Source organism: Podarcis cretensis (assembly GCF_951804945.1).
Source record: "Podarcis cretensis genome assembly, chromosome: Z".
NCBI lineage: Eukaryota > Metazoa > Chordata > Lepidosauria > Squamata > Lacertidae > Podarcis > Podarcis cretensis.
The window spans coordinates 23,882,713-23,907,131 of NC_137184.1; the positions used below are offsets into that span (position 1 = coordinate 23,882,713).

The 24,419-nt window shown below is 43.6% G+C and overlaps 1 protein-coding gene across 4 annotated transcripts in view; it reads left to right on the top strand.

The window, feature by feature from the left end:
• Positions 1–24,419, top strand: part of LOC307207675 (uncharacterized protein C8orf48) — a 391,608-nt gene that overhangs the window by 352,978 nt on the left and 14,211 nt on the right. For 2 of the 4 annotated variants that reach the window (XR_013834761.1, XM_079961768.1), the window contains exon 1: positions 22,556–22,706. The gene's annotated coding sequence lies outside the window, so the exon portion shown is untranslated. Of the gene's footprint in view, positions 1–22,555; positions 22,707–23,038; positions 23,214–24,419 lie in introns of those variants that run through there. The other 2 variants (XM_079961769.1, XM_079961770.1) reach the window with 2 other exon arrangements.

The window sequence follows — 24,419 nt, forward strand, 5'->3', positions numbered from 1 at the left end:
CTTAAGTAAAGGTAAAGGGACTCCTGACCATTAGGTCCAGTTGTGACTGACTCCGGAGTTGCGGCGCTTTATTGGCCGAGGGAGCTGGCGTACAGCTTTCAGGTCATGTGGCCAGCATGACTAAGCCGCTTCTGGCGAACCAGAGCAGGGCACGGAAATGCCGTTTACCTTCCCACCGGAGTGGTACCTATTTATCTATTTGCACTTTGGCGTGCTTTCAAACTGCTAGGTTGGCAGGAGCAGGGACCAAGCAATAGGAGCTCACCCCATCATGAGGATTCGAACTGCTGACCTTCTGATCAGCAAGTCCTAGGCTCTGTGGTTTAACCCACAGCACCAAGTACCAACCACCTAAAGAACAATAAAACTATCAATGCATATCCTTACCTTCTGGCCTTCTCGAGGATGGGCTGTGGGAACACCTGGCCTCAGGAAACCCATCAATGGATGTTCATTGTTCCCTCAAGGGAGGGTCTGCTGTGTACTTGACTGTATATCCCAAGGATTATGGGAGTGGGTGGTATCCAAGTTGAGTACATGACCTCTCCCTTAGAGAATTATGGAGGAAGATGATGCCCAAGTCCACCTTTCCTTTTGAAGAAAAATGTCATTGAAATGGGGGAGAATTGCCCTTGCATGAAGTCTTGGGTTTGCAATTTTGGGAGAGGGAAGACTGTCTGCAACACTGGGGAGTGGACAGGCTGGCGAGGCCCCCTAGATCTAGAGGCCCTAGGCTTCAGCCTACTTAGCCTATACATAAATCCGGCCCTGGCCCCAAGGGTGAGTCAGCATCACCTAACCACACTCCTGGTGACTGAAGGTGCCTGGTGCCAAGGTTTCTTCTCAGCGCTTTTTCCTCATTGAACAAGCAGACAGCACATTGCCCACCCTCAAACTATTGTAATCAAAAGAACATGAAAGAATAAAACTAGAATAAATCGAGAAAGAGCAAGGAAGGGGAAATAGCAATGAAAACAAAGGAGAGCAGGAAAATTGGGGAAATGAGAAAGATGGTGAAAGAGCAAGAGGAATATGTAGAGGTGCCTTAGAAGAAACAAATAAGAGGATGGCCCCACCAATTATTTGGGGGAAATTCTAAAGAGTGGGTTTTCAAGGCAAAAGCTCCTTGGCAACAAAGAAAGAAACAAATAAAAAAAATTGGACATGGATCTTTAAAGTGCTGACCTGTGCCTGGAAAGAGCGGAGAGAGAGAAACGGATCTGCAGCAAATTCATGAAAGTGGGAGAAGCCAAGCTTTTATTCAAGAAAGACTTTCATAGACTGCAGAATGATGAAAGTAATGGGATATAAATGGAGTGCTCCTGGACCCCAGGGGATAATCACTTAGAATGGACATTTTCCTGGGCTTGGGGGAAGGGGAGGAAAGGGTTTGAGGGGTTTGCACCTGGTCTTCACTTTGGTTCAAAAAGATACTGGCTTCAGGTGATGGGACCAATTCATTCTTCTGAGCTTGCATCCCACCTCCCGCTTGCATCTCCCTCTCCCTTTGACCAGGCCCCCCTCCCTTCCTTCTCTTTTCCATTTTGCACTTCTGTTTTTTCCTTTCTTTAATGTGTTGTGTCTTCATTCTGCACTGCAAGGATGGAGGTATATAAAATAACACGGTATCCAAAGGATTCATCCAGTGAAGCTGAAGGGTAGGAGAGTCAGGATAGACAAGAGGAAAGACTTCCTCACGCAGCATTGCATTGCTTAAATATGGAACTCCCTGTCACTAGATATGGTGATTGCTGACATATTGGGCGGCTGTAGAAGGGGGTTAAAGAAACGCATGGAAGATTTAGGCCCTTGACAGCCCTTCCCCAGGAGAAGAGGCAGTGTGGCTCTCAATAGTACCAGTTTTTAGGGGTCGTCACATCTCTCATTGTGGTTTCCCCACCCCATCCCCAAATGCCTAGTTGGCTGCTACAGGAACAGACTGCTAGACTAGATGGTTCTTTAGCCTGCTCCGACAGGACTCTTCTTATGGGGGGAAGTCCGAGCACCAGTCATCATAGGCTCCTTGCTCCAGCCCCCTGAAAACATACATTAAAAAGGAAGACAATAATTTCTCAGGAAGTCATGCCTAGTAGAATCATAGTACTTTAAATGTAGTGTGGAAGCAGCATTAGAAACTGCAGAAGTTACTTTTTTTAAAAAAAGTGTGTTAATTCTTTCGCCTTCACCAATAAAATCAAAAGTTCACCTGCTCTTTTGTTGTTCCCATTGCTTTTCTTCCTACAGAAAACCTTTAAGATCAGATTATTGCAACCAGAGTAGAATGGGCTGCTTTCAGCTATCCTGCAGGTTTTGTTTGTTTCTGGAGCTTGGAAAGTCAAGGCATTCAAGAGGAATGTTAACTTGATGTTAACAAAAGCTCCTGAAACCTGGAGAATGGGTGAGGTGGATGATAAAGGCAAGCAATTGTATCAATAACAGTGCAGCAGCAAGGTTGCTGGCTCTTTCAGCAATACTTAATTTGACTCTCTGTAATAAATTTTCTGCTGCTAAGAAATAACTCCTTCCCATCCCCCCTGCCTACCTTATGTGAGTCTTGATTCATAACTTCTGGTTAGGTATTCAAAAAGCACTGCTGTACAAAACAGTGCACCAGTGGTGCTATGAACACAATGTTTGGAAACCTAGGAAGCCACCTTATACTGAGTGATACCCTTGGGTCCATCTAGCCCAGTAGTGTCTACACTGACTGGCAGAGGCTCTCCAATATTTAGGAACACAGGAAACTGCCTTATTTATTTATTTATTTATCTATTTATTTATTTATATACTGCTATATCATAATATATCAAAGCAGTTTTCAGAATAAAAAAAAACATAAAAAGATAAAACTTTGCAATAAAAACCACAAAGCAGTTAAAAGCAAATATCAATAACCATTGTGGAAGGAGGTGTTCTTATTGCCTGCACAGGCCTGTGGAATAGAACAGGAAAGTTTTCTCAGGCATTAAAAAGTTGGAACAGAAGGCACCTGTTGACTTATACTGAGCCAGCCCATACGATCCATTCTAGCTCAGTATTTTCTATGCTGACAGCCAGCACCTCTTCAGGGTCTCAAGCAGCGTTCTCTCCCATCCCTACCTGGGGACACTGAGGACTGAACCTTGGACTTTATGCATGTAAAGCAGGTGCTCTACTACTGAGCTACAGCTCTTCCCTGAAAGTTGTAAGCATCTGCCTGTAATCTGGGGATTAGAAACCTGTGGCCCTGCAGATGTTGCTGGACTCCAATTCCCATCAGCCTCAGTCAACATGGCCAACAGTCAGGGATAATAGAGAGAGATCCAGGGCCAACAAAACCCAATGAGTGCTCACAGGGTGCCACGGGGTTCCGTCCTAGCCTGCATCTTTAAAAACAACTTGGATTAAGAAATTGAGGGGATACTCATCCAATCTGCAGATGACACAAAACTAGAAAGGGTAGCTAATGCCATAGAAGACAGAACTGGGGTTCAATATGACCTTAACAGATTGGAGAACTGGGTCAAAATTAATACAATGAATTTCAGTAGGGACAAATGTCAGGTTCTACATTTAGGCAGGGAGAAACAGCTGCTCAGATATAAGATTATTATTATTATTATTTTTAAAAAAGCAGTTTAATGACCACCTCTTTCAGTGGGCCTGGGAAGGCTCCCTCACAGAGGGGAGCATTCACCACCCCACAGAGCCCATCACCCAGCCCTTCCCGGCTAGCTTTTATCAGCCAGGATGGACAATGATCAAGGAGACAGGTGGCCGGTTTCACTTGTCCAAGCAGCCTGTCCACATCCTTGGAGGTAACAGATTGAAATTGATCCCATATAACATTACTAGACAGGACTCTGGTACTCTACCACCCTGGCCCTGCTCCCATGGTGGAGTCTACCTCCTTCCAAATCTGAGCGACTTTATCTGCAAAAAGACTTTGCAAAAGCATTGCAGGAGATCTTGGGGTCCCTACTAGGCCCCAGTGATGAAGGTGGTTCCGATAGATTGCAAACCACCTGAAAGAGTCTCCTGCTGCTGTTTTCTGCAGATGGATAGAGGCGGCGAAGAAGGTCCTCTTTACCATTGCCATCACCACTTGGTAGGCTCGACGTTGAGCTCTAACCCGTGTCTGGTCTGATTCAGAGTGAGTTTTCTGCCACCAGTGCTCTAGCCGTCCCAGCGATTGTTTCATCACCCTCAGTGCCAGGGAAACGTCTCAGCGATAGTTTCATCACCCTCAGCGCCAGGGAAAACCACGGGGCTGTCCGGGCTCCATGCAATCGGAAGGACGCTTTGGAGCCAGACAGTCATTAGCCCTGCTTAACTCCGTATTCCAACGGGCCACCAGGGAATCAGCTGAAAGGCCCTCAACATGGGATAAAACATCCCCTACCACTCTCTGGAAACCCTTTGGATCCATTAAGTGGTGGGTGCGGACCATCCAAATCGGTCCCACCTCCCTGCAGAGGGGAAGGGGTCGCGGAGAAGTCCAATTGCACCAGGAAGGGATCTGACCATGGCACTTCTTTTGTTTCACTTTTACTTAATGTCAGATCACCAACATCCATAAAGGTGAACACCAAGTCCAAGGCATGTCTGCGGCTATGGGTTGGGCCAGACTTATTCAGGGACAGCCCCATGGAGGCCATGCTTTCCACAAAGTCCCAAGCAGCCCCTTGTAAGGTCGTGTCGGCATGGATGTTAAAATCCCCTAGGACGACCAAGCTAGGTGTCTCCAGGAGCACATCCACCACAACCTGAAGCAGCTCGGGCAGGGAATCCTTGGTGCAGCGGGGAGGTCGGTACACCAAAAGGAATCCTGTACTGCCCCTATTGCCCTGTTTCCAGAACATGTACTCAGAAAACTGGGTCTTCCCAATAGGATGGCTGGTGCAAACTAATGACTTCCTAAAAATCACTGCAACCCCCCCACCCACCCTGTTGAAGGATAGGACCCAAACCAATGACTTCAAGCTACAAGAAAGGAGATTCATACCAATCATCAGGAAGAACTTTCTGATAGTAAGAGCTGTTTGACAGTGGAACAGACTCCCTTGACATGTGGTAGACTCATCTGACAGGGATACTTTGGTTGATATTCCTGCATTGCAGGGGATTGGACTAGTGGACATTTGGGGCCCCTTCTATGGTTCTATGATTCACAGAGTACATAATTTTTTTTATGTACAACAACAAACAACTATAGAATTCACTTCTATAAGATGTAGTGATGACCACCAACTTGAATGGCTTTAAAGGGGGATTAGATAAATTCACAGAGGGTGAGGATATTACTGGCTGCTAGTTATGGCTGTATACTATCACAGGGATCAGAGGCAGAAGTATTTAAGACATCAGATTTTTTTTTGCTTGGGGGGGTGCAGTTCCTAAAAATCAGGAAGATACAATTACAGGAAGAAAAGGATCCGAGGCAGTATGTTTGTGAATATTGAACAAGAGTGTTTATGAGCTTTCTATGGTTCTAGAGCAGACATAGGCATCCCTGACCACTGGTCCTGTTAGCTAGGGATGATGGAAGTTGTAGTCCCAAAACATCTGGAGGGCGAAGTTTGCCTATGCCTGTTCTAGGGTATGGTCTGAAGGTGCATGAGGCCACCAACTTGCTGAATCTAAGCGGGTCTGGGTTTGGTCAGGGTCTAGAAAGGAGGTACTTCTGCATGGATACTTCCATGGGTTCTGTGATGGAAGAAAGGTAGGATATAAATGTAAGTCAATAAATAAATAAAAACCTAGGCACATGATACTGCTTATGATATTTATGTGTGTGTGTTGAAATAATTTTTATTAAAGATTTTTTTGAATTACAAAAGAATGTGCAATCTCCCTCTCTCTTTAGATCATAGAGTCTCTTAGTTATGTTCAGTGTAAGTCAATGTATCTAGTAGAGGGTTGAAGGGTAAGAGAGGTGGGAGGAGAGAGCGGTGGGGTGATAAATTTGCATATTTTTTCCCTTTTTTCAAAATTGGTATATGTGTGTGTTTTAATGTGCATTGATGTTATGCATAACCTGCCAGGATCAGATTTATGTCCCAAAGGGGAGGATGTAAATAATTATAACAAAGAAATACTCATAAATAAAAATGGGATTTGACAGATTGATGGTGGATAACAAACACAGTAGACACAAATGCTTAGTCCTAAACCAGCTGCTTTAGGGGTGTTCTTTGTTAAAGAATTATAGGCAACTTCCCATTTATGAGGGGGTTGGATTCTGAGGCACCGCTTGTGTCAGCAGAATGTGTGTATGCCCATGGCCATGCACATGCCAATTGTGTGTAAATAGGGAGTTGCCTGTATTGCACCTTTTTGACTACATAAAAAAGGATATTATTCCCTAAACTTTGGCAGCAGAAGGAACCGTCATCATAACTGAAAATGTTACTCAGTGGCCTCATATAATGTTGCTAATAATGATGATGTTACTTTTTAAACTGTCCTGAAAACATAGCTGAAGTACAGTGGTACCTCTGGTTGCGAACAGGATCCGTTCCAGAGCCCCGTTCGCAACCTGAGCAGAATGCAACCTGCGTCTGTGCATGCGCAGCTCGCAATTTGCTGCTTCTGCCATGCGTGTGACGTCATTTTGAGTGTCTGTGCATGCGCAAGTGGCGAAACCCGGAAGTAACCCTTTCCGGTACTTCCGGATCGCTGCGGGACGCAACCTGAAAACGCTCAACCTGAAGCGTCTTTAACCTGAGGTATGACAGTATAGAAATTTGTCAAATGAACAAAAGATAAGTGGGGGAGGGGAAAGGGAAGGGAAGGATTTCTAACCCTATGCTACATAGGCTATATGTATCATGTACATACATGAGCTCTAGAGTCAGGATGCATAGTTAGCTCCCTCACTGGGAGAACCAGCTTCTAGAGAACCATAATCTTATCCACCCCCAAAGCAAAATAGGGTCAATGCTTTACAGAGAGTAGAGGCTGTTAATCAGTTAGCCTGTATGGCATGCAGCTGAGCTGCAAAATCACTGGCAAACTTGCAAACAGGGTGCCCCACCCATAAGGCAAGGTGAGGTGACCACCTCAGGTGACAGGGTCCACAGGGGCAGCAAATCCCAATATTGATCTTTATCTCTCTTTCTCCCCTCCCCATTCATGTTGTAGATCTTCATTCAACCCTTTTGCCCAGGCAAGGAGGGGGTGCCATTTTGTGATTCACCTCAGGTGCCAAAATGTCTTGGGCCCACCCTGTGAATATTAGTCAGGCACCATTTCTGTTCTCTTTTTAGTGCCTACTGAGGACCTTACTTTGTCAACAAACCTTTTGAAATCTTTCTTACTTTGCACCTTGTATTGGAAATGCTTTTAGCATGATTTTCTTGTTTTATCACCACTTGTTTGCTACCCAGATCTCATTTGGAAGGAAGATCAGGATATGCATTAAATCAATCAATCCATGTATAGGGTTGAAGCCTCAGCCAGTGTGACACCTAATCCAGAGAGAAGGGTGTAATAAAGCCTGTTTTAGAAAGAGGTCTGCTCCTTTTGGGGGGAGGGGGAATGTTTGATGTTTGTGGGGTACTCCTCTATCCTGTTTTATTCCTGGGTGCCCAGTCAATGTCAAAGGCAGGGAAGCTTCTGCTCAGCTGTGGCTGGTACTTCAACTGCACCTGAGCATCTCTGGAAAAGACAGACATGGCAACAGCCACACATGTCTTGCAGCAAGGCAGGATGACTGCAATGTGCTCAGTGTAGGACTGCATTTGAAATGCATTCAAAAACTTTAGCTGGAGGCCCTTTTATTTGGAGTACATGATTCCTATTTTATACAAACATCACTGGCTTGAATTCAAGTGCTGGTTATTAGCTTTAAAGTCCTAAATAGGATCCTTTCACTTATGTCAGCTAAGGAGACTGCTCACACCATCATCTGGAGTATGGTGTGATTGCTCTGCTGCTGTGCCTAGACGCGGCAAAAATGTATAAAACAGAATGAAAGAACTGTTGGAGATGTAAAGAAGGGGAAGTTATATTTTACCATATGTGGTGGGATTGCAAGATCATAAAAAAACTGGGGAAATGATATACAATAAACTGAAAAAAATATATGTTTAAAATAACCTTTGTTAAAAAACCAGAAGCTTTTCTGTTGGGTATTTTAGGACAAGAATTGCCAAAAGAAAATCAGACATTATTTATGTATGCTACAACAGCAGCAATAATTTTAATAGCACAGAATTGGAAGACTGGAGAAATACCATAAAAAAAAACCAGTGGCAAGAAAAGCTGATGAAATATGCAGAGTTAGCAAAGTTAATGGATAAACTGCATGAAAAGGACAACAGTGACTTTGGGAAAGAATGGGAACCTTTTACAACTTATTTGCAGAAACAACAACAAAAAATGGACTAGTTGGCAGGATTAAAATGAACATTTACAATTTTATTTACAGAGAACAAGAAATATAACAGGTGATAACATAGAATTATGTACAAACAGCAGAATGTAACATTTGATGTAATAAACCAGAAATGGAAGTTGGGGGAAGTCGCAGGGAGGGGGAAAATTGGAAAATGAATGTTAAGTAATGATATTGGATATTTGTTATGAGAAAAGAAAATCAATAAAAATTATTTTTTAAAAAACAACAAAAACCTGGGGTCGTCCAATACATGGATAGTGGCATGGGGGGGGGGGGGAGAGAGAAGCTCAACAGCTTTGGGCCATCTCCGCTCATTTTCTTAAAATTGAGTCCCCCAAAATTGGGGGGGGGGTCTTATACATGGGGGTGTCTTATAGACGGAAAAATACGGTAATTTAAAAGCATTATGATGTAGATACCCAAGTCTTCTCAATGCACAAGACTCATGGAAGTATGAGGGTCTTGATTCCCAACTATAGACATTGCCTATATGCAATCCTGCCATGTGAGTGATCCCATCACCTTCCAATTTGATCTCCAGGCAGGTCAAAGTTTAACAGGCTAACTCCATAGTCCTCAAACCAACCTACATGCAAAAGTTATAGTCCAGTCCTTTCACACCTACTAATGAACACCTAATGAACACAGCAGGCTGAGCAGACACACAGCTCACCTGGTCACCATCTTCCTGGCTAGAATACATTGCATTTGTTTTTAACATATAGTAATTTCTAAATCCGCATCTAGGCATATACATTAGCCTAGCAAAATTTATGTAGTGTCCTCTCATTTTTATTTATTTATTGATGTACAATAATGCATCTCCTCTTTTTTGGGAAATGTGTGAACAGCCACATGGCCCAGATTCAGGGATGTTCTCAACAGCAAAGCCCTTAACAGCTGAGCAGGAAGTGGCCTTTCCAAATTAAAGGCTGACACTCTGTTATTATGCCATAGACGCTTGAGCTACAGAGGGAACTCACTCAACATTGTCTAGCAAAAATGTAAGCAAAAATGTATGGTGGCAGTTTGGCTTCCTGTCAGAGTGAAATTCAGCAGTCAGTGGCAGGAGACTAACTCATAGCTGCAGGTGGAATCTCTGCTAATCAGTGTGACAATTTGTCTCTATTTTCTGGTGGAAAAAGGCACAAGTAATTACTGAATTTTATCTAGCCACGGCACAGCATGGGAACAAGTGAAGTCCCATCAGCACTAATAACACAGCTGATTATTAGGTGGGTGGAAACACTTTTGTATATACCAGGTATGTAATGCAGACCAAAAATCTGTTTTGCAAAATAAAGCCGGATGTTTTTCATGAAGGATATAGCAATTTCCTCTTGTTGCTCCACTTCACCTCTTTGTGAGTTAACAAGCACAAACAACTCTCTCCTACCAGACACTGTGTCCAAGCAAATCATTTTCGACATCTTTATCTTTCCCTTGCCTAGTTGGAAACATAAATGATTGTGCAGTGAGAATCCAGTTCAGTGTCCTTCAAAACAAGGGGGAAGAAGAGCCTTCCCTCTCTTTGACGTTCCAGAAGAATATATCTAATTCTGTTTTGCTGGAGAGAGTCAATTCTAGAGCTGTCATATGTCCTGATTTTCCAGGACATATCTGGGAATTTGCCGCCGAAAATGGCATCCTGGATTCTTTTTTAGAAATTGGGCAAATGTCCTGGAAAACCAGCAACGGGGGTTAAATTAATTTTAAAAAGCTAGACAGCTTTTGGGAATATGGCAACCCTAGTCAATTCTATAATTTGTCTTCATTGTAGAATGCCATTTGAACACATCAAATGCCCTAGTCTTAAGTTACTTTCCCATTTTATCTTCACACCAAGCCTGTGAGGTGGGCTAGGCAGAGAGATGATGGTTGGCCCTTGTTTCAAACCCCTACTCACTTAGCGATACATGGCTGAGTGAGTAGGGATTTGAAACAAGGTCTCTATGCTGGCTGTAGCTGATGGGAATTGTAGTCCAAAACATCTGGAAAGCACCAGGTTGGGAAAGGCTGTTGCAATCACTGCACTACAGTGGTTCAAGTGTATGTATTTAGACTCAGTCTCTGTGTTGACCTAAACATTACATCATTATTCAAATATTTGCTGAGGTGCACTTATCTTCTTAAATAAAATGGTTGCCACACTCATTGTGTACAGGCGACTCTCAGCTTACCCTGGGGATAGCACCTAAAGCTAAAATCCCATATAGTCAAAACACATCGGGTTCAATGGCGGTGGGGTTGCCAAAGTCTCCCCCCCCCCCAGATGCCTGCCCAGTTTCTGCTCCCTTTTTAGTAAAAATAAAAATGGGCAAGCTTGTAAATCTGAATGCCACAAGTTAAATGTGCAGAAGTTACAAGTTGCCTGTCCATATGTATATGCTGCTTTCCTATCTGTGCCATGGCTATTGGGTGCTGCAACAAGGGCCTGGTCCAAAGACAAATGGATGATGTTGAGGCTAGCAGGGTTTGATTGCTCCAGTGGGTGGGAGACAGAGCTGGGAAAACCCTAATGGAGACCCACTGCCTCAGTCATAGCTGTAGCCAGGATTTTTCTTAGGAGGGGCAGGCCTTTTGTTAGGGGGGCAGAATCTGAGTTAGCTATGTATCTTTATTTATTTAGGGGGTGGGCAGCTGCCCCTCCCTGACCTCCCTAGACTACACTTATGCCTCAGATGCAGCACTGCTGAAAGCCCAAAGGCCTGTTCTTTAATGCAGTCATGTTAAATTACAATGGACTGTGTCCTCTGTGAGACTGGAATAATTTGGATAATTTATAGTCATTACAAGGCAGAGGGGCCAGCTTTTCCAGAGGATTGGGGTAGGGGGCACCACAACGTTTCACCAGTGTGAACATTTTGTTGCTGACCAGAATGAATTGTTTGTGAACGTTCCATGACACCCTATCAGCCATTCATAAACTGTACAGAGACATCTCTGTCAAAAGTAGCTAATCCTCTGCTGAAGTATTATTTCCTTTTTTCCCCTGAGTTGCACAAGCTGGATCTGAACCTCCTAGATGACATCTCTTTAGCCAGAAAACAAGAAATGTTTGTAGCTGAAGAAGCTCGTTGCTGAGGAAAGAAATAACAAGAGTGCACTAGCAGACTGAACAGAAAAGCACAGCTTTTTTAAAAAAGCAAATATATTCTGCCCTTTCTGGATAATTGATGCAGAGAGTATACCTGACACACAGACCTGAAAAGCTGTAACTGGGAAGCGTTTTGGGAAAAGGGCCCTTCATTAAAAAGAAATTCTGCTACTACTTGCCATGCAGAAAACACTTGTCCCAACTCAGCTCAAGATGCTCTAATGGGATGTGCTGCAATAAGTCAGCAGGGTAGCAGTATCTTTCTAACCCCAATGCAATGAAGCAGAATGTAGCTCTGTGGTAGAGAACATACTAAGCATGCAAAAGGTCCCAAATACAACCCCTGGCATATCTAGGTAAGGTTGAAAAAGACTACTGTCTGAAACACTGGATAGCTGCTGCCAGTCAGTGTATTCCAAGGGTAGCCAACATGGTGTGCTCTGGAGGTTATTGGATTGCTCCTTCCATCAGCCCCAGCCAGCATGGCCAGTAGTCAGGGATAATGGGACTGAGAGCCCAGGAGATGCAAATGATACTGAGCGAGATTACTGTGTGTTTTCCCCAGCCCCTCCTGGGCTGAGAACTATTTATTTAATTTAGCACAGTGCTACTCCAGAGATGTCCAGTCCCACCCCCCACCCCACCTTAAGTACCCTGAGAGAGTAGTAACACTTCCTACACGTGAATGGCCATTGAGCATCATCCAGTTTTTTAAATATTCTCAGAAAGCTCCCTGTCACACATAAACAGATGAATCCCTTGAGCAGTTTGTTGCTTAACACATGTACCAAATTCAGTATTAGCTCCCTGCTGCTTGTCTCTCTATCTCCCTGCCACCACATTTCTTTAGCTGGATATGCAGGCCAGCAACATGATTGAAAGGCACATAATTGCGCATCAGAAATGTTAATAAGCAAACTTATTACATCACGAGAGGCAGTCCATAGGCTTTAAGTGGAAGCCTTTAATTCAGCTGCGGGATTTGTGAACTCTATGAACCTGTTGTTCTACTTGCCTGATAATGTAACCAATTTAAAGGAGACTGGCAGTGGGAGGCTGCATCTGTAATATACGTATTCTCATTACCGGATAATGAATTCAGGGATGAAGAAGTGGTGTTTCTCAGTTTCATGTCACAACAGAGGAGCTCAGGCCCACACTTGTTCTACAGTGTGAATTTTGGGAAGGTCCCTTAACCTCTGTGTTTCAGTTTTCTTGCACTTTCAGGAAGCTCAGCTATAATTGCCTCTGCAAAATTTCATTGGGCAACTGGTGCCAAAGAATAAACTTCAGTTTCATGACAACATAGTGCTGTAAGTTTGCAATTAAGAATTAAGAAAAAGGCTTCCCTGAATCAGTGAACTTCTCCCTATTTTCTTCATTACTTTACTGCAGTTGTACTGAGGCTCCTAAATCAGGGCCATTGCCACTGATTAGCAGGAAATGGTATTAGAAATTGTGTCCTGGGGACTCCTAGTATCCTGGACCATAGGATAAGATAAGAGCAAGCAAGCTTCCCCTGAAGCCTGCTAGCCTTCTGGTGCAATCCTATGCACAACAAGCAAGGTCAGTGGGGCTTATTTCTAGGTCAGCGTGCATAGCGTTGTAGCTTACCAATGTTTACTTGCAACATGCAGCCATAGGGAACCACTGATGATACAGGGTGCGTTTCCTCTTATGTGAAACCAGTGGTGAATGGTCTGTGAATCCTAGGTCCTAGCAGCCTTACCTTCCCCACACTCTGTGGGACATGTTTTACAGGTGTTGGGGTTGCCCACCTGTCAATCACTTGATATCAGGTAAAGTACTTTTGCTTGCATTGACAAGCTATGGATTGTCATGCTTGGGAAGATTTGCATGCGTGGCCAAGCAGCTGATCAGTCATGCCTGCAAATCTCATTTTGGCTTAGCCACAACTTTAGCTGCCCTACAACTGACACCATAATTAAGCCATAGTTAGGGCTGCTGGCAGTTAAAAGCATGATAATGAATCAACTAAAAATCCTTAATTGGTTGAGATCCCTATATTTGACTATTAATCTTTACTCTGCAGTTTCATTAAAATCTTGACCATCTCACTCTAGTAACATTTAATTTGTATGCATGATTTCTGATCCATCAGGGGCAAATGCAGAACAACTGGACTGAAGACTGTTTCCTAGTTGAAGATGTGGATAAATGGAAATTGAAGCCATTTTATTGAAATAAAAAAAATGACAGCAGTCCTTCCAAAGGATGGATATATCAAGTAATTTTAAATGCAATATTCTGCTATTACATGATAAATGGTGGCTAAGTGTAATTTCAGTTTCAATAGTATATCCATTAGAGTTGTACCTCTGGATGCGAATGGGATCCGTTCTGGAGCCCCGTTAGCATACAGAAGCGAACGCAACCTGCATTCGCGCAAGTCGCGATTCTCTACTTCCGCGCATGTGAGAGCAATGAAACCTGGAAGTAACGTGCTCTGTTACTTCCAGGTCGCTGCAGCGCACAACCCAAAAATACTTATCCCGAAGCTACTTCAACCCGAGGTATGACTGTACTATTCCTTTAAAGGAGCTTTTGAACTGTATTGTTGCACACCACCATAATCTTCAAGTGGTTTGATATTCCAGGGGTTACACATGCTTACACAGCATTCTGTTTTCCTTGGAATGAGGGATAGCAGAGCCCATGGTGTGTTTAGGAGATATGGTTTATTTACACATATATACAACCTGAGCATAGGATGGAGGGGCTTGCAGCATTAACACCCCAAGAAAGTCTTGCTTCTCCCTTAGCCACAGCTTTAGATTCCAACAGAAATCAAGCATGACTTTTCCTGACAGGCTTCCACCTTCTGCTTATAGTTCATAAACACCTTAGCTCTGGTTTTTGCCCTTCTAACTAACAGCCAGTTGAAAGAGGGGAGGCACCCAGAGCCACTTCCTTAGCAACTCATACTAAAGGGCCATCTCCAAGAAGCTAGCCTTGCTACTTCAACAATTGAATCCTCCATTAGATTTTAACCTTTGTTAGATCTAGGAATTAGAAGGGTCTCAGGCATGGACCCTATACCCATCCCCACCCTAAACTCACACTATTGATGCTCTTTAAAATATTGATACGGGTTCCCATATGGGTTTAAAGCCCTAAACGGCCTCTGTCCTATATACCTGAAGGAGCGTCTCCACCCCCATTGTTCAGCCCAGACACTGAGATCCAGCGCCGAGGGCCTTCTGGCGGTTCCCTCATTGCAAGAAGTAAAGTTACAGGGAACCAGGCAGAGGGCCTTCTCGGTAGTGGCACCTGCCCTGTGGAACACCCTCCCAGCAGATGTCAAGGCAACAAACAACTATTTTACTTTTAAAAGACAACTGAAGGCAGCCCTCTTTAGGGAAGTTTTTAATGTCTAATGCTGTATTGATTTTAATATTCAGTTGGAAGCTGCCCAGAGTGGCTGGGGAAACTCAGCCAGATGGACGGGGTATAAATAAATTATTATTATTATTATTATTATTATTATTATTATTATTATTATTATTATTCCCACTTCCCTAGCAGTAGAAAGGTGCAGAGAGACTTCATAAACAATGGGGGGGGAATCAGCCCAAGGACCACCACTACCATGGGGGCCACATGTCTGTGGTGGGTGAAGCAGGAGGCAAAAGAGGCAGAGAAATTACTGTTACCCACACTTAGTGCAGGAAACTCTATTTAAACTATGCAAAAGTTAGAAGGTTTCTTTAGTACCATGCACATATCTGCATCCAGAGAAGCAAGAAGTATTATCACAGTTGAAGGGCACATTCCAGGCAGGCAAAAGCACTGAAGGAGGGAGGGGAGCAAGGTTGGTGGGGCTGATGACGTAGAAAAATGATGTAGCCAAGGGAGAATCCCAAGATAAGAAAATAAAAACAGAGAGAGCTGCATTTGGGCTCAGGCTGGAGGTTCTGCACCCCACCTTTATTGGATTAGCTGCCTTATTAAAAGAGTATTGGAGACTTGGAAGGTTTATGGTGCAAAGTCTTAGTATAGGCTATAATTGACAGATGGGGGAGATTCTCACTTTAAACACTGAGACCACAAGATGCAGGTGCAAGTGTCTTTGAGTGCCCCCCTTAAACTGCCCCCCTCCATATGAAAGAGTGGCGGCTGTTCAATCATAAACCTTTTCCAACTGGATAAAGCATTGACGTGTGCGAGAGAGAGTCTGGTTTATCCTTTCACTTTGTTTCTTTACACCCAGGGTGACAGGCAGCTGGTACTGATGCAATTACTTATTACATTTATATCCCACCCTATCAGGGCCATCTTTATGCATCACCGGGGTGCAAAGATCCACCCAGCGCCCCCAAATTTAGTTTAGCCCCCAAATTAACTTTTATTATGTTTATGTCAGAAGCTACGCTTACGCCTTATCTCTTGTTTATGAAAGAAGGGAGGAAAAAGAAACAAACTTTTTTATTTGCTCATTTATTTACATTACACTTATACTTAAGTATACAACACCACCACATTTAAACTTATAAGTACTGTTTAGGTTCCTACTTAGGAGAATCGTCAGTCGTGTCAAAGGTGCCGCTGACCCTGCTGCCACATAGCAGCACAGCTCAATAAAACATGTAACATAATATTTTGATGCAAGAGTTAATTTTGTGTGCACGGTGCAGTTGAGAATGACAATGTCGTCGTTGAGTCTGAAGTGCCGCCGTTATGAATGACAGTTGCTGCTGCTGGTGTGGTGCATCTTTGGTAAATGAGCCACAAAGTCGAAAGTCCTTTAGTGAAACAGTAGGTATACATTTTGGTAATACCTAGGTATATGTGTATTTTGTTTTTCTAGCTTGATCAAAATTATTTATTATTTCATAACAGGTAGATAGTTAAGAGCTTAGGCAGCTTCAGCCATGGGCATCTGGTGCCCCCCAGAATTCAGTGCCCGGGTGCCCCACACACCTTGCACCCTCGGGTAAAGACGGCCCTGCACCCTGCCTTCAATGAGCTGAGGGTGGTGTACATTGTTCTTCTCCTCTGCATTTTATCCTCACAACAACCTGTGAGGTAGGTCAGGCTCAGATTGAGTGACTGGCTCAAGGTTACCTAGTGAGCTTCATGGCTGAGTGGGGATTTGAACCCTGGTGTCCCAGGTTCTAGTTGAACACTCTAACCAGTGTTCCCTCTGCAATGGAAAGACATTGCATCAAACCACCATGGAGAGCACTGGGTCCAGGTGATCTGTGTACCCCCTCGGACTGCTGCCCAGGTGCTAACTGGAGGTTGACAGCTTCAAGTCCTCCTCTCCCACCCCTTCTCTTCTTTGGACTGTAACTTCAAACAGAAGACTGCACACTTTAAAACAGGACACAAGACCCCGCTATGCAAGCACTCACAACACCAGTAAGAGGCAATGGGCTGTATCCAGTGTTAACGCTATAGTAAGGCTATAGACCTATTGAAATGAATGGACCTAAGTTGGTCATCATGGCCATTAATTTCAATGGGTCTTCTCTAAGTAGGACTTAGCTTTGTTGTGTTGATTTCTATCTGCTTTTGTTAATTTATGAATGTTTATCTTCACATGTTAATATGTTATATATGTTTTGTGACAGATGTTCTTTCTATGTCAACGACAATGGTACTGTATCTTTAATTTTCTCAGAAGATACTAGCCTTTACTGCCTTTACTGCCCACAATATAAACCAGTTGTGAGTGGTAAGAATGAAGAATGTTTAATTTAGAAAAGAACAGTCTCTCCACAGGGGAAAAATGTTAGTGTCATCGCAAACCTTGTTATTATAAAATGCTGTAGAATAAAATATAGTAGACTTAGTTCTTCGTTGCTGGGTTCTCCATGAGCATGAGTGTCCCTGAGTGAGCACTTCTACTGTACAAGTGAATGGCCTTTATCCATTTCCAGGGGGTGGGGCGTAAAGCTTTGTACTTTGATTATCTAGTTCTCATTGTATGAAATGCTTCTCTGTGCACAGAGTCAGGTCCAGCCTCAAGACATTTTGCTCCCTATTGCAAATCTCAGTTTGATATACCTGACTTTAATGCTGAAGTCAGCATTGCCCATTGAATTTATGGGCAAGAGGCTAGCATATGGGACTCAAGAGGGAAGAGGGGCAGGGCTGCTGCTGCTGCCGCCGCCGCCACACCAGAATCTGCCACCTGAGGCAGCAACCTCACTCCACCTAATGGTATAACCAACCCTGCACATAGTGTATTGCACCCCAAAGGATACAAAGAGTACAAGTTCTCTCTCTCTCTCTCGCTCTCGCTCTCCACACACACACATAATAATGATGGGCATATTGTTAACAGTGGGAAAATTAGAGTGTGTGCCCCTAGTTAGACGTAGAACTGATTTTTTAAAAAAATCACTTAACATACAATTAAATGCACTTCTACAAGAGTTTGTCAGAGTCTCTTATGTTGCACAGCACTAACACTCTGTATAGAAACAGCTTGAGAATACTAACACTGACGAATCTTAATATCCCATGACACAACTAGGCTGGACTATCTATTAGCACCTTCAGGTTCTAGGGGAAAAAACAACTGTTTACTTGCAAGAATGATGCTCTTCAAAATATAAATTATGACAGGAACAGGAGGCATTGTTGGCAGTGATGTGATCTGCAGAAAGACAATGAAAAGGCCTGGGTTGGAAATCCACAGACTGAAAGCACTGTAGGAGACATCTGGGCTCATAGCAAGCTTTGCAAGCATGCAGGAAGGGGCCCAGTTCAATTCCCAATTCCAGGTAGGGCTGGGAAAGACTCGTACCTGGAACTCTAGAGAGTCACTGCCAGTCAATCAAGACAAAACTGAGATAGATGCACCAATGGTCTGACTTAAAAAAAGGCAGATTCCTGTGCATGAGAAAGAGTCATAGTTCTGTGGAAGAACAAATGGCTTGCATACAGAGGCTTTGGCTTCAGTTCCTATCAGCTCCAGGTAGGGCAAGGAGAAATTCCCCCTTTGAAATCCTGGAGAGCTGTTGCCAGTCAGTGTAGACAATACTGAGCTAGATGGACCAATTGTATAAGACAGTTCCCATGCATGTCACGCCTTGCAGGACTGAAGTGACAAAGAAGCACTGCCAACTTTTAACTGGCTCTTCTTTCTGTGCCTCTAGCAGCCATTTGATCTGCATCTATTTACAGTGGTACCTCGGGTTAAGTACTTAATTCGTTCCGGATGTCTGTTCTTAACCTGAAACTGTTCTTAACCTGAAGCACCACTTTAGCTAATGGGGGCTCCTCCTGCCGCGGCACTGCCGGAGCACAATTTCTGTTTTCATCCTGAAGCAAAGTTCTTAACCCGAGATACTATTTCTGGGTTAGCGGAGCCTGTAACCTGAAGCGTATGTAACCCAAGGTACCACTGTATATACAGTAGGTAAATCCAATCTATATATATTGTAAATGTATATCGCTCCAAGGAGATCATGGTTGTACACAGGGTCCTCTCACCTTCTCCTCCTGTTTTAACCTCGTAACAGGCAGGTTAGGATAAGGGATAAGTGACCAGCTCAAAGTCACTCAGTAAGAACTTCATGGTTAAGTGAGAATCCTAGTTATGACATGTGTGAACATGCTGGGAATGTAGGCTTGGGAGAACACATCTTTGAGACCATCCTACCATGTGATACCCAAAATCTTCCTGACACAGTGCATGCGGAAGGTACTGAGGCATTGCTCCCGGGGGACGGGCTGTAAGTTGCCCCCGATGCACTACCATAATGCAGCATGCTCAACATGCAATCCTAGTAGACCTTCATCTTTATATTGGTTGTTTGGGTATTAACTATAAAAATGATCTTCCTTCAATTGGCTTTAAAGTGCTTTGTTTTTCAGTTTCCACATTTTTGTCATTTTGCTGGGTAGAAATCAGTGGAGTACAGCTGATGGGACTGTAGTTACCTTACCTGGTTCATGGACAGCAGAATTTAAGTGTCCCCCAAGCCCTTAGGGAGGGGACTGAGGATTTTGAAAGATCTGGTAACTGATCTCCCACATTTGACCCTTAGGCTTCAGCTTCTACTTCAGACCATTGCTGTTTTATGGGAAAGTTTTATTGTTTTACTGCTGTTTTACTGTGATTGTTTTAACTTTTATATTCTTGTAAACCTCCTTGGAAGCTCACTGAGCTGGCCTTTTCAATAAGTAATACATTGGCCTCAGAAGCCAGTGCAGGACTCGCTGTGGCACAGTAACTATATTTATTTACTTATAGTGGTACCTTGGTTCTCAAACACCTCGGTACTCATACAACTTGGAACCCAAACACTGTAAACCTGGAAGTAAGTATACCAGTTTGCGAACTTTTTTTGGAAGCCCAACGGGCTCTGTTTTGAGTGTTACACTTCCATTTTGAGTGCCACACTTCCGTTTTGAGTGCCACGTTTCCGTTTTGAGTGCCACTTCCATTTTGAGTGTTATGCTGAGGTCTGTCTGTTTTTGCTATTTATTTTGCTTTTTTGTTTCTGCTGCTCTTTTTTTGTTGTTTTTGTGACTGTGTGGAATCCAGTTCAGCTGATTGATTGATTGAGTGAGTGAGTGAGTGACTGCAGTACATTGTTTATTGCTTTCATTTTATGAATCAATGGCCTCGTTAAATAGTAAAATTCATGTTAAATTGCTGTTTTAGGGGTTGTTTTTAAAAGTCTGGAACAGATTGATCCTTTTTGCATTGCTTTCTATGGGAAAGTGCACCTTGGTTTAGAAACGCTTTGGTCTTGGAACAGACTTCTGGAATGGATTAAGTTTGAGAACCAACGTACCACTGTATTTTGTTTTAAATATTTCCAATGGGGTGCTGTTTGCAGTTCATTCCTGTAAATAATATCTACATGAAATAAGCAAGGCAATAAAAATGTATATATTCCTTAAAGCCCTAATGCTAAATATTAATATTAAATGAAGACAATGTAGCAGCTACAGAAAAGTATTGGACTATCCTAATGTTGGTGGTGAATTATGGTATAAAAGCAGAAATGTTAGAGGTGTGTAAGAAAAGGTTTTGGGGAACCTCAAAGCAGGGGTAGCTAACTCCTCTTCTCAGGGCCTGATTAGGTCCCCAAAACAAAATTTTATGCCACTTCCCCCCAAGAATCCAATAATTTTGCCAGCGGAAGCAAAAACTAAACAGACTTAGTGATGTGGTTAGCAGAGTGATTTAAACCAATCTACCGAGCCCAGTGTCTTTATGGTGTAGAATCCCATTGCTTTGGGAAGGTTATTGGTTCTCGCTTCTGTAAGGAAACATTGCAACAGATCTGCCCTAATGTCAGGAAGCAGGAGAACTTCAATACTGTAGTTGTGCGTATTTATGAACAACAGATCAGCAACTCAGGGGAGCAGCTAGGACTTGCTACACAAGGCAGCCATTGCAGTGTAGTGGCTAGAGTGTCAGACTAAGATCTGGGAGATCAAGGTTCAAATCCCCACTTAGACCTTGGGCCAGTCACTCACTCTCAGCCTAACCTACCTCGCAGGGGTGTTGTGATGATAAAATGGGGTGGGGGGGGAGAGGAAAACTGTGTACACCACCTTGAGTTGCTTGGAAGAGAGGTGGGATATAGGTACAGTGGTACCTTGGGTTAAGAACTTAATTTGTTCTGGAGTTCCATTCTTAACCTGAAACTGTTCTTAACCTGAGGTACCACTTTAGTTAGTAGGGCCTCCCGCTGCTGCTGCGCCGCCAGAACATGATTTCTGTTCTCATCCTGAAGCAAAGTTCTTAACCTGAGGTACTATTACTTCCAGGTTAGCAGAGTCTGTAACCTGAAACGTTTGTAACCTGAAGCATCTGTAACCTGAGGTACCACTGTATAATACATAATACACAGGGAAGACTAAAGTTCCAACCAGTTCCTAGTGACCCACACACCAAGAAAGAGGATGGGCATTTGTACTGGAGAGAAGGCGCATCTGTTAGGCCACACACACTACAGATGGGGATGCAACACTTTCCTGCTCTAATCATCCTATCAGAAATATCCTGATTCCTGCTTGAGCACATGTGTGAGTGTGGGTTGGTCACATCCATCTGTAGCCACAGCCAACCTTGGGGTATTGAAAGACATAACACATTTTTATTATGGCATTGATGGAGATGGATTGATTCCGTAAATTAAAATTTAAGCCTTCTGTCCCATGTGTGCGGAATATGAGAATATGTGAAGCCCTTTTTAGCAGAGTAAAACACTTATGTGCTTTTGCAGCATTAGGCAATTTCACGTCTTATCCGTTTACTTGTGATCTGCTTACCTTGCCCTCATTTGCTGCCATTGTTAAGAATAAACTTTTGTGGACTAGAAGCAACCTCATACACAAGCGTACAAGAGCGCCTTTGATTTCATTTGTGAAATGAGAGGTGGCAATGTCTGAATAATATCCTAACTTCATTTTCAGAGCCAGCTTTCCCGCCTCTAGTTCAAAGCAATATAGTATTTCTCGTTTTGAAAAAAGGCCACAGCTGTTGGTTCCCTTAAGATTGCTGATGGAAACTGAAAGACACTTACAGATGTTGCCCAATTTTGTTTGAAAAAACCCTCTAGCACCGTGATCTGCTTGCCTCTGCGCCATAAGCACAGAAGGACTTTCTTCAGTGAATGAAGCTACCATCATAGCTGTCAACTTTCCCTTTTTTAAAGGGAAATTACCTTATTCCGAATAGGATTCCTCGCAAGAAAAGGGAAAAGTTGACAGCTATGGCTACAATGTGTATTCTTAGTAAAATGAACCTAAAAACGCAACCCACCCCCCTTGAGCACGCGCTGATTGGTCCCGCCATCCCCCGGGAAACTCTTTGCGGGGCTGGGGTGTGTGTGGAAACCCCTTCAAAAAGGCCCTATGGACTTGTGCAGACCGCCTGCTTTAATTATTTAAATATTCCTATTGCATTACATAAATGTCTCGCCGCCACCACACACACACGACATCGCTCCAAATTATTTGTAGTGGGATTCTGGCTAGGGCAGGTGAAATTGTGTCTTGCTTGGCAACCCCAAAACCTGCAAAGGACGATCGCGCTGAATGCGGGTGGGAGGAAACATCAGACCTAGATGCAAACCAACCACTCGAAGCAGAACCCGAGAGCGACGGCAACGTGAGCGGGAGGGAAGTTAAGAGCGTGACACCCACTGCTGCCTCGCGGGAGCCATGGCAACTGCAGCGAGCGGCCTTCGACAGGCGGGCGGGCTGGGCTTTGATTCAAAGCCAAGCTGCATTTAGGTGAGAGGCTCCCGGGGGGGGGGGGGGGTGAAAACAAATGCATGTAGCCAGTCTGTCTCTGGCGTTTCCTCGTCTTGGGAAAAGGAGGCCCAAAACGCCTACTCCCCCCCTCTTATGGTGTCTCCCCCCCTCCTGCATCTAAGAAGAGAGGATTTGGTCACGAACGCTCCCCCTTTTTTCAGAGTTATCAATTAGCTCTGCGTCGCTGTGCTAGGATGTAGCAGCTGCTTAACCTGGCAACCAGCTGCCCAGCATATTTCGGCTGTGGCTGCTTTTATTAATACTGGTCTACCTTACAGGGGTGTTGTAAACATAGGAGTGCTGCCTCGTACTAAGTTAGGCCGTTGGCCCATCTACCTCGGTATTATCTACACTCTACAGTTCACCAACTGGCAGTGGCCACCCCACCCCCTGGGGTTTCAAGCAAGGGTCTGTTCCTGGAGATGCTGCGTTTTGAACCTGAGACCTTTTGCAATGCCCCTGAACTATGTGGCCCTTTTCTCATAGGTCCAATGCGAAATGAGTGGTGAATAGTAATAGTTATCACGATCACGTATTTGAAAGGTTCAGAATGCTTTGTACAGTGGTACCTCAGGTTACATACGCTTCAGGTTACAGACTCCGCTAACCCAGAAATAGTACCTCGGATTAAGAACTTTGTTTCAGGATGAGAACAGAAATTGCACAGCGGCGGTGCAGCAGCAGCGGGAGGCCCCATTAGCTAAAGTGGTGCCTCAGGTTAAGAACAGTTTCAGGTTAAGAACGGACCTCCGGAACGAATTAAGTGCTTAACCCGAGGTACCACTGTATACAGTTAAAAGCAGCTCTGAACAGGCAACTCCCCATCTATGTGTGTTAAATTCACTGCGCATGCACGCATCACCATGAATCCAGAAGTGGCACGATAAGACCCCAAAAGAGCGAGAAAACAGGAAAAAAAAAACTAAACCAAACAAGAGAAAGTGCCTAGCAATCCTTTGCACGTGCAATCTTGGGAGCCCTTGCACCAGTACCTTTGAGACTTGTAGAGAGCTGGAGTTAGAGCACGGAGGTTTGGAGGGAGCAGTTGTGGTGTTTGCAGGCTTTTTCTATTGTGTTCCTGATATATACGATTTTTCTTAAATGTGTGGTCTGTGAAGCTGTTGACCTAACTCTTAGTCCTTATTCCCAGGCAAAACAATATGTAATCCTGAATACACTAGGGAATAAGCTTCACTGACCACAACAGAATTTGTTTCTGAATGAAGAAGGATCAGGATGTGCTGTCAGGATATGTAACTGCATCTGTGCAGATCTCACCTGTCCCTTTGTTGCCATAGCCTGAATTTAGATTGCCTGCTGAAGTCACCCAAATATTCTAATTTGTTCCTGGCTATAAACTTGCCTGAAGTTGTCAGGAACATGCCAAGTTGGTTCTTTTAAACATGGACAGAAGGTAATTTCTGCTGTGCTGCTAAACTATGCTTGGGTGCTTAAATAAAATAAAAGAGTATTTATCCAGTGTACCTTCTGGATACATGATAGTCCTGATAGCATCATTGAAGTAAAATGCGTTTGTGCTTGTTTTAAAAATATGGGACCTTATCTTCTCAATTCTTTTAGAGGGTTACTTCTTTATGTATGAAGGTTTTTGCTTTTAAAATTAGGCTATCAGTGTGCAAATATTTCTTTTAGAATATGTAATTTTTATCATGCCAATGTGTACTAGAGGCA